Below are 9,501 nucleotides of genomic sequence, written 5' to 3'. Positions count from 1 at the left end.
TATTCATTGGAGAGACTAATGCTGAAGTTGAAACTCCAATTCTTTGGCCACCTGATGGGAAGAGTTGACTCATTAGAAAAGACCCTGATGCTGGGGAAGATTGAAAGCAGGAGGAGTAGAGGATGACAGAGGACAAGATGGTTGAATGGCATCACTGACTCAATGGAGATGAGTTTGAGCTAACTCCAGGAGATGGCGAAGGGTAGGGAAGCCAGGTGTGCTGCAGTCCATGGAGCGCAAAGAGTCATACCCTACTGAGTGACTGAATATTTTTAAGAATTTATTCCTTTCTAAGGATTATGCTAGAAGTACTAGATGATAATAATAAAATCATAACAGATACTAATTATTGAACACTTGCTTTATTGAATAGATGCTTTCATTCATATAATATACTGTTGTTCAGTTGCTCAGTCTTGTCCAATTTTTTGTGATCCCATGGACTGGGATCTTTTTATGTTTATTTATTATTATTACTATTATTTTGAGTTATGAATTAAATTTTATTTGGAGGAAAATGAGAACTGCAGCCCAGGAGACAGCATCTCAGATAGCTCTGAGAAACTGCTCCAAAGTGGCAGTGGAGGAAAGTCAATATATAAGGTTTTGGTGAAGGGGGAGTTCAATACCATGAAGCACTCATTTTACAAAAGGTTTTTTTTAGTCATGAGGATCTGTAACACCATGAAGGGATTTAGTGCTTCTGTAGATAGGAAGAGATGCAAGGATTGAGATCATAAAATCTTTTCCTAAAAACATCCAACTATCTAAAGACCTGTCCCACCAGATTCCCTGGAGCAAAGAATGCCTCACTCCACCCTGCACTCCCTCAGGGGGTGTTGAAGGTCAACAGCTATAGCAGCATGGGGTTCAATCTCTGTAGAGGCAGATGGCAAACAGCTTTTTTGTTCAGTCATTGGCAATGCTCTTGGTAAGTGCCAATTTGTAGTTGACATGGCCCCCTTGTGGTCATAAATCTAACCATACTTTGGGGGGCATTTCATGACCATTTTGTCCAGCATTGCTGGGAAGGCTTGTTCCCAGTTCTGAAGAAGGTTTTTGTTGATAAGACACTCAATGTGCTATTACTGGACTAGGTCTTAATAGTCAAAGATCTCTGGACACCTGTCTTCTAGTTATGGTCCAGGAAAGTATTCCCTCTCATTGCATCTTTCTATACCTAGAGTTACACTATTACAATCATTGATCATATATTGAGCTATACATTTAATCAACTGCTTCAAGTCTAGTCATCATTTTCATTGAAGGCTCAGTCATATACTTGGTAATACAAGAAAATAATCTTGTGAAACAAGCAAAATACAAATGGCATAGTTAATAACATTAGTGGAATTAAAAGTAAATATTTTAGCTACGGGCCTCCCACACCAGTTTTTTTTGTTTTTTTTTTTTTTTAAGATCATCAAGACTAGGGAATGAATCACTCAAAGCAGAAAGCTGATTTTTCATGTGGTTCAAATGTGTCACATTAAAGGATTCATCAGCTATGAAAATATAGCATTCAGTTTGAATTGTAGCACAGATATCTCCCTGAGATGCTGTAAGGTGTCAAGGACTTTGCAATTGTGTAGCACTGCCTTTCTTATCATAGAGACAAAATTCAATAGGCTAATAGCCTGGTTACTATCATTTAAAGCTTATGAAATTTGCTTCATAAGGCTTCAGTTCAGTTCGGTCACTCAGTCGTGTCTGACTGTTTGCGACCACATGAATCACAGCATGCCAGGCCTCCCTGTCCATCACCAAACTCCCGAAGTTTACTCAAACTCATGCCCATTGAGTCGGTGATGCCATCCAGCCATCTCATCCTCTGTCGTCCTCTTCTCCTACTGCCCCCAATCCCTCCCAGCATCAGGGTCTTTTCCAATGAGTCAACTCTTTGCATGAGGTGGCCAAAGTATTGGAGTTTCAGCTTCAGCATCAGTCCTTCCAATGAACACCCAGGACTGATCTCCTTTAGGATGGACTGATTGGATCTCCTTGCAGTCCAAGGCTTAGATATGGTCAATTACATCCTCCAACCCCATTGAAGGCATACACACACACACATGCACATACACACAAACTGCTACTGACCACTCATTGATAATAAATTTTCTAGGAGGTATCCAATCAGAGCCCTAGAGAACAGAAATCCACCTAGAGAACAGGTAACCCAGAAGTACTAGGCACAGGTAATTGGCCAAAACCCAACAATTGGATTGAGTTTTAAACTAGTATAGAATCAAGTCCATAATAGAAAACATGTGACTGATAGGCATAGGTCCGAGGAATTAAGAAAACATTATAAATAATCATATAATTCAGATCAGTATCTTGGGCAAGCTATCTACTTCTGATGTCATCTTCTCATTCTAGTGCAGTGTAGTTTCTTCTGTTTGAGCACTGTTTTAAGGTGAGTTTGAGGTCAGCAGGCCTCTCTATAGACCAGTCCAGCTTAGGAGCTTTTTAAAAATAAGTTGTTCCCTCTTGCCAAATGCCATCAACATGGTGTTCAGGCACTTCATATAGGTTGGCTGGGTGACCTACGCCTCCTTTGAGTCTTGTGCCGGGAAGCTGGTTGTGATTGTAGATGTTAGTAATCAGAACAGGACTTTGGTGGATGGACCTTGTACTCAAGTAAGGAGACAGGCTATGCCTTTCAAATGCATACAGCTCACTGACTTCAAGTTCCCACGCAGTGCCCACTAGAAATATGTTGGAAAAGCCTGAGAGAAGGCAGATATCCCTGCAAAGTAAGCAGCCACAAGGTGGGTCAAGAAGATTGAAGCCAGAAAAAAGAAATCCAAGATGACAGATTTCAATCGTTAAAAAGTCACAAAGGCAAGACTCATCAAGCTTGAAGTTAAGAAACTTGAAAAGGCAGCTCTCCTGAAAGCTTCTCCCAAGAAAACACTTACTGCTAAGGGGACAGCTGCAGAAGCTGTTGCCACTGCCAATGTTCCAGCAAAAAAAAAAAAAAAAAAAAAAAAGATTTTTTTTTTGTGTGTGTGGGTAAGAAGGCACCAACCCAGGAGGTTCCTGCCCAGAAAGCTACAGGTCAGAATGTAGCACCTTCTCCAAAAGATCAGAAGGGTCGGAAAGCTCCAGCCCAGAAAGCACCTGCTCCAAAGGCATCTGGCAAGAAAGCATGAGAACATGAGGCTATTCTAAACAGAATGAAGGTGCTTTTTGACATGCTGGCAAATTAAAATAAATAAGTTGTTCACACTCTATTATATTGAGGCATTACTAGCCAACCCCTTGCGGTACACCTTGACTGAATTACACTGGGATGTTGTGATATGGTGACTGAGATCCGACTTCTTGGACACAAACTAGGGATTCAGGCACTTGATTTCTTTTCTAGGACTTGTCTATGTTTGTGTATCATTCTGGAAGGATGAAATGCTTGCCTTTTTCTCAAATTTTTACTTAAGTTTTATTCTAGATCACTTTGGAAAAATCTGTGCTTTCTCTTGGTTCTTTAATGCACTCACCATGCAAACAATTATAAGGGCTGTATGAAAAGTTACCTGAACATGTCTCCTTCACCATAGGCTTCCTATCTAAGACTTAGAGACCATTCATTCTTTTATCTTTGTGACCCTAAGGAAGAAAGAGAATCATCTTCAAGTTGTTTCCTTAGAGCTGTACTTTGAAGACCTGCTAACTGAAAGCAACATCTCACTCAGATTTGCCTTGGAAAATTTTAAAGCAGATTATTTCCATCCCTTCTGTCCTATGGAACAACACTCCCTATTGTGTTTCATGTGCAAACCTGTGGGTTCTTTTGGTTGTTTGTCCTTGTTGCTGCTCTGTATAATTAGAGAATTCCTGAGTTTGCAAAAAGCATATGAGTTGTCTAGTCTAGTCTTTATACATTAGCAATATCCTCTGCTACTGTTGGAGAGCTTACTACTTTGGTGTTAGTGTAGTCTATTGTTGGGTGATACTAAAGGCTTTAAAAGTTCTTAGTCTGTAGTGATAAGAAGACTGCTTTCCTAGAACTTCTATTCTGGATCCTATTTTTGACCTTGAGACATTGTCATAGAAATCTACTTAATCAAACCATAGTATTTTCTTCTAAATGTGCGAGATACTGCTTTTATTGATCTCACTAGAATTACTTAGCCCTGTACAGAGCGATAATATGCAATTAACTAATTTAGTAATAACTCCCAAGGGCTTGGAAGGTATATATGACTGTTTCCCTTTTATAGGTGAGCAAACATTTTGAGATTTAGCTATCCTATGAACATATGTTTATAACATATTGATGCTTTTGAACTGTGGTGTTGGAGAAGACTCCTGAGAGTCCCTTGGACTGCAAGGAGATCAAACCAGTCCATCCTAAAGGAAATCAGTCCTGAATATTCATTGAAAGGACTGATGCTGAAGCTGAAGCTCCAATACTTTGGCCACCTGATGTGAAGAACTGACTTATTGGAAAAGACCCTGATGCTGGGAAAGATTGCAGGCAGGAGGAGAAGGGGATGACAGAGGATGAGATGGTTGGATGGAATCATTGACTCTATGGACATGTATTTGAACAGCTCTGGGAGTTGTTGATGGACAGGGAGGCCTGGCATGCTGCAGTCCATGGGGTCACAAAGAGTCAGACACAACTGAGTGACTGAACAGAACTGAATGTGAAGGCATGGTGATAAGAGCGTATAGAATGTTATAGATAATAAACATGGTCTCTTATCTGTGTAGACATTGCAGCCTAGTCAAAACTCAAAAGAAGTATGTCTACATGTATAGACAAGTGCTAGGGAAATAAAAAGGGCAAAGTGCCCTAAGAGAATTTCCAGGGTTTGGGAGCAATGGCTGCAAACTGAGTGTTCAGGGGAAGGAAGTTCTCTTTGAAAATACATTCAAGAGTGACACGGGAGACAGGGGAAGTATGAGTCAAAGACTGACCTGAAGAGTCAGACCTGCAAGTAGGAAGATCTAGGGTGAAAGAGTTTCATGTGGTGAAGGAACTTCAAGAAGGCCAAAGTGGTGGAGCCCAGTGATCAGAGAGGAGAGCTGAATAAGAAGAGTTTAGAGTAGTAGGCATGTAGAGTTTGTTGTTGTTCAGGCATTAAGTCACATTTGACTCTTTGCAACCCCATGGACTGCAGTATGCCAGGCTCCTCTGTCTTCCACTTTCTCTTGGAGTTTGCTCAAATTCATGTCCGTTGGATCGGTGATTCTATGTAGAATATGATTAAGTATTTAAGTCAATGTTTATTTTAAGCCAATGGAAATAGAGTTTTATGTAGGGGAATGACATGATCTGATTTACATTTTGAAAGAAATCTGTCTTGCTACACTGTGTAGTATGGATTAGGGTGGGGAGTGAGTAATGATTGGAAGGAGAAAATTTATGAAGCAAGTGCAGCAATGCAGAAAGGAGATAATAGCAGATACAACAACTTTGAAAATAGAAATGGAGAAAAGTTAATGAATAAAAGTGTTATTTGTAATGTAAGTTGTATGGGGTTTGATAATGAGTTAGAGATGAGTAAATGAGAAGTGAAGGCTGACTCCTAAGTTTCTGGCCTAAGCAGCTTCTTCAGTTAAGTCACTTATTGTACTGGAGGAAGACCAGAGTGGGAACAGATGTTAAGGATGAAGGAGACAAGATTTTAGCTTTTAAGAATGCATAAATTTCTTTTTGAAGTATAGTTAATTTACAATATTATATTAGTTTCAAATGTATAGCAAAGTGATTGTTATACATTTTTTTCAGGCTCTTTTCATTATAGGTTATTGCCGTTTACCTATTTCATATATAGTGGTGTGCATCTGTTAATCCCTTCCTACTAATTTATCCCCTCACTTTCCCCTTTGGAAACCATAAGTATGCATTTTATAGAATATCTTACTTTTTAATGAAATCCATTCTTTAATGAAATCCATCCATCTAGACCCAGATGGATTTGCAGCTCATTGGTTTGTTCATTTTGACAAATATTTTTGAGCAACTTCTTAGTTCTGAAAACTATGTTGGCCAATGGAAACAGAATATAAAAGATAGGACCCTTGTGTATAAGAGGCTCCCTATCCAGTTTGGAGGAAAAAATGGTAAATCAGTGATTAAACATGTTAAATGTTGTAATAAAGATATACAGACAGTGCCATGGACATGGAGAACATACATAACTCTAACACAGGTAAAGGAAAGTGTATTTTTTACCATTATGACTACCCAGCTCGGGGCGATCATGAATGCCTAAACAGGGGAGGCCTGGAAATATGTATCTTTGATATTTAAAAGTAATTATTCTAGTGTTGCTGGTGAACACTAATAAAAATAATTTGATAATAATAATTCAAGCCATTTTTTGGCAAGAGTTATTGTGTTAGGAAGATATCACATGAGATCTGAAGTAGATGACCAGAACTGCCTCTTGATAGGTGTACCATCTGAACAAGACATATAATTGCCTGAACCTTATTTTTGTCATCTGGAGAGCGGGTGGGACCATGGCATTGCTGTTCATAGAAGATTGCAATGTCCTAAAAATGGGGGTGAAAATCACCATCATTCTTTTCTCACACAGCTGTTTTGTGAATCCTTAAATTTTAAATGTAATATTAGTAGCTTATGAATCATTTCAACTGAGGTGCCATGAGTAGTTAGTGAAGGCCTGGGGTTTGGTTGAAAGAGTAAATGCCTTCGATTCAACATTTTAACCCTGATTTCAGCCTCTCAAACTGTGTGTCTTTAGACAGATACCTAGTTTCTCTAGTTTAATTTCTATAACATGTTATCAAAATACTAATTTTACTAGATTATAAAGTTTAAAAAGTAGTCAATATATGTTTAGGGAACTCTCTTTCCTGATTAAATCCTCTTTCTGATCAATATCTTTTTCAATCTAATAGAGAGATATAGGGAGTGTGTTTTAAACAATTTTTATGAAAGAACATTTATTGGGCTATAAAAAAGCAATGTTAACATTTTTATCCACTTGTTGGGACATAGAGTTCTACAATTTCTTTTTATGGGTAAGCTTGTTTTCCTTCATCTTTTTTTTTTTTCCTCTCCTGCACTCAAAGCCAGCTCAAATATGGTAACAGTAAATCATTCAGATTGGGTTAATACATGTTGCTATAGGTGTAGGTACCTCTCAGTGCCCTTGCTCATCTCGGAGACAGAGGGAATTAGCCAGACCTTCATTAGAATCCTTGCTGTGCACATTAAACCCTTGAGTACCCTGAAATATGATCTCTATTTTCCTTACCTTTCAAAGCTCTGGCTCCGGAGAAACCACAGCTCTGTTGGTTTTTGTGGAACAGACCACAATGATGTTTTTTAACTTTGCTTAATTTTCCTTCCATCTGTTTTTCCTTCAAAAGGCACTTGTTGCTTTTTCCTCTCCCTTTGCTGAATGCCAATTTGGTAGGTTTGTTTCTTTCCTTCTTCAGTTGGGCCAAAGTCCCTCCTCTGCTTGTAGCTTTGACCCATCTTGTAGACTCATCTTCCTGGACTCTAGGCCATGATTCTCTCAGGATCACTGAAGTTTTATAATTTCATTTACGGTCATGTGATGGTCTCCCAAGTGATGAAAAATTATTTTTAAAATATGCTTTGAGAATGTTCCATCTTGAGGTATATTTCGTAAAAGGCTGAAATCTCAGTTGCCTAATCTTTCTCTCTTATGCTGTGTAGCCTGTGGTCTACCCAAACATAAGGGGATACATTAGACCCTCTTTAGAATGGTTCCTTTAAAGGAGGTAACTGCTGCATGCTCTCTGGGTACCATGATCTTGAATATAAAGAGGATTGGATCAATATTGAGAGAAATTTCAAAGTGTGGATATCTCAGTTAATAGAAGTAGTGTGGTAAAGTTCAGTGGTCTCCTGACCATGGCACATTTGATGCCAGTAGCATACAGAATTGCTTTCGATAGTTCACAGCAGTAAATAACATTGAATCACACAGTGAGAAAATAGTTTCTTTTTCTTTTCTCTTTAAATAATGATCAGGAGTCATCTTTCTGTTATGTAACTGGTCCTGAATACCTCTCTAGACTTTCCTAATTCCTCTCTTTAACTCAGAAAGAGGAAAGGTATCAAGTTCAGAACCTCAACAGAAAAGAACAGCATGTAGCTAGAATTTAGTAATGTTGCTGTGTCTAATTCTAAGTTGTATATTTGCATTTTGCCTTGTATGATTGCCTTTGTGCTGCACTGATTTTCTATTCATGATAGAAATAAAAAGTGTCCTTGTAAATCTTTATGTGACTAAAAAATGAGTCAGTTCAAAGTAAAATATCTTTTAAAATACAAGTGTTACATATATGGAGTAAAGATATTGAAAATTACATACACATGATTGAAGTCAGGAAAATGTCACTATGGTTGAATGAATGTGAATTTTGGCAGGCAGCCAGAGACTTGATTTTAAATCCTACCTTTCCTGCTTATTACCCATATTTGTAATATATTAGTATTTGTAGTATTTATAAATAACTTACTTATTTAGTCAAAGCCTTTGTTTCCTTGTCTTTAAATTAGGGGGAAAGATCTAATCTATAGGATCATTTAAAAATAAAATATGATAATACCTGTAATATGTGCCTAGCACAGTACTTGATGCAGGGTAGAAACTCAATAACTGGTATCTTCCTTTTCCCTTTTATTTTTGTGTTATACTTGTAACTTTAGGAAAATAATAAAGTATTGGCTAAGGATAACAGAACTATGTATCCTTTCCTAGACAGTTAATATATATTTTAGTGAGTTACAAAAATATGTAGCTGTCAGTACAACATGGACCTACTATTGACTACCAAGTACAACTCAAAAAAGCTCTGGAAAAATTATTAAGCAAGAGTCACCGAAGAAAAGTCTGTGTCAAGATTCTCATCTGAGCCATGTAACCTACTTCCACTGCTAAGTGTTTCCTTCTGCAACTTCTCGCTTTATATTCAAAAGGTGCCTCTGGAGCACTTCCTGTCTCAGAGTGGCACTATTAATCACACAGATCTAATAGCCAGAAAGCTGAGGGAGAGGCTTGTCCCACTCCCCTCCATTCTCTTTCTCTTCCTCTTTCTCTGTCTCTCCACCTCTTTCTCCCTCTTTCTGTCTCTTTCTATCCCTCCTTCTCCCTTCATCCTTTATAATCCTAGGTACATTTCAACATCAAACTCTGTCTCATAAACCTTTTTAATCACTCCACACTGACTGTATATATATATATATCTGCCACCTTCTCCCTAATGTATGTTTTGCCCATAGCAATAACTACCTAGAAGATCTATGATATTTCAGTCTCTCCATCTCACCCCATCTTCCTCCATCCAGGGCCACCCATTTCTTCAAATACTTCATAATATATGGTGCCTGCTTTTTCAAGCCTTATCATAAACCACCCTCTCCTCTTTCACTGTCATCCACTTTTTACACACACCTTTCCTTCCTCCTGGAAAGTTCAATGTCCTTCCCATCTCCCTGCCCTACTTCCCATTTAGCTACTATTCATCAGATCAGTGGTTCCTTCC

The 9,501-nt window shown here is 38.3% G+C and overlaps 1 pseudogene; it reads left to right on the top strand.

The window, feature by feature from the left end:
- Positions 1-2,508: 2,508 nt before the first annotated feature.
- On the top strand, positions 2,509-3,155 carry LOC122678317 (annotated as a pseudogene).
- The last annotated feature ends 6,346 nt before the right edge of the window (positions 3,156-9,501 follow it).

The sequence above is a fragment of the Cervus elaphus genome, chromosome 20 (genome assembly GCF_910594005.1).
Source record: "Cervus elaphus chromosome 20, mCerEla1.1, whole genome shotgun sequence".
Classification (NCBI taxonomy): domain Eukaryota; kingdom Metazoa; phylum Chordata; class Mammalia; order Artiodactyla; family Cervidae; genus Cervus; species Cervus elaphus.
This window is presented reverse-complemented; position numbering and strand designations above follow the sequence as displayed.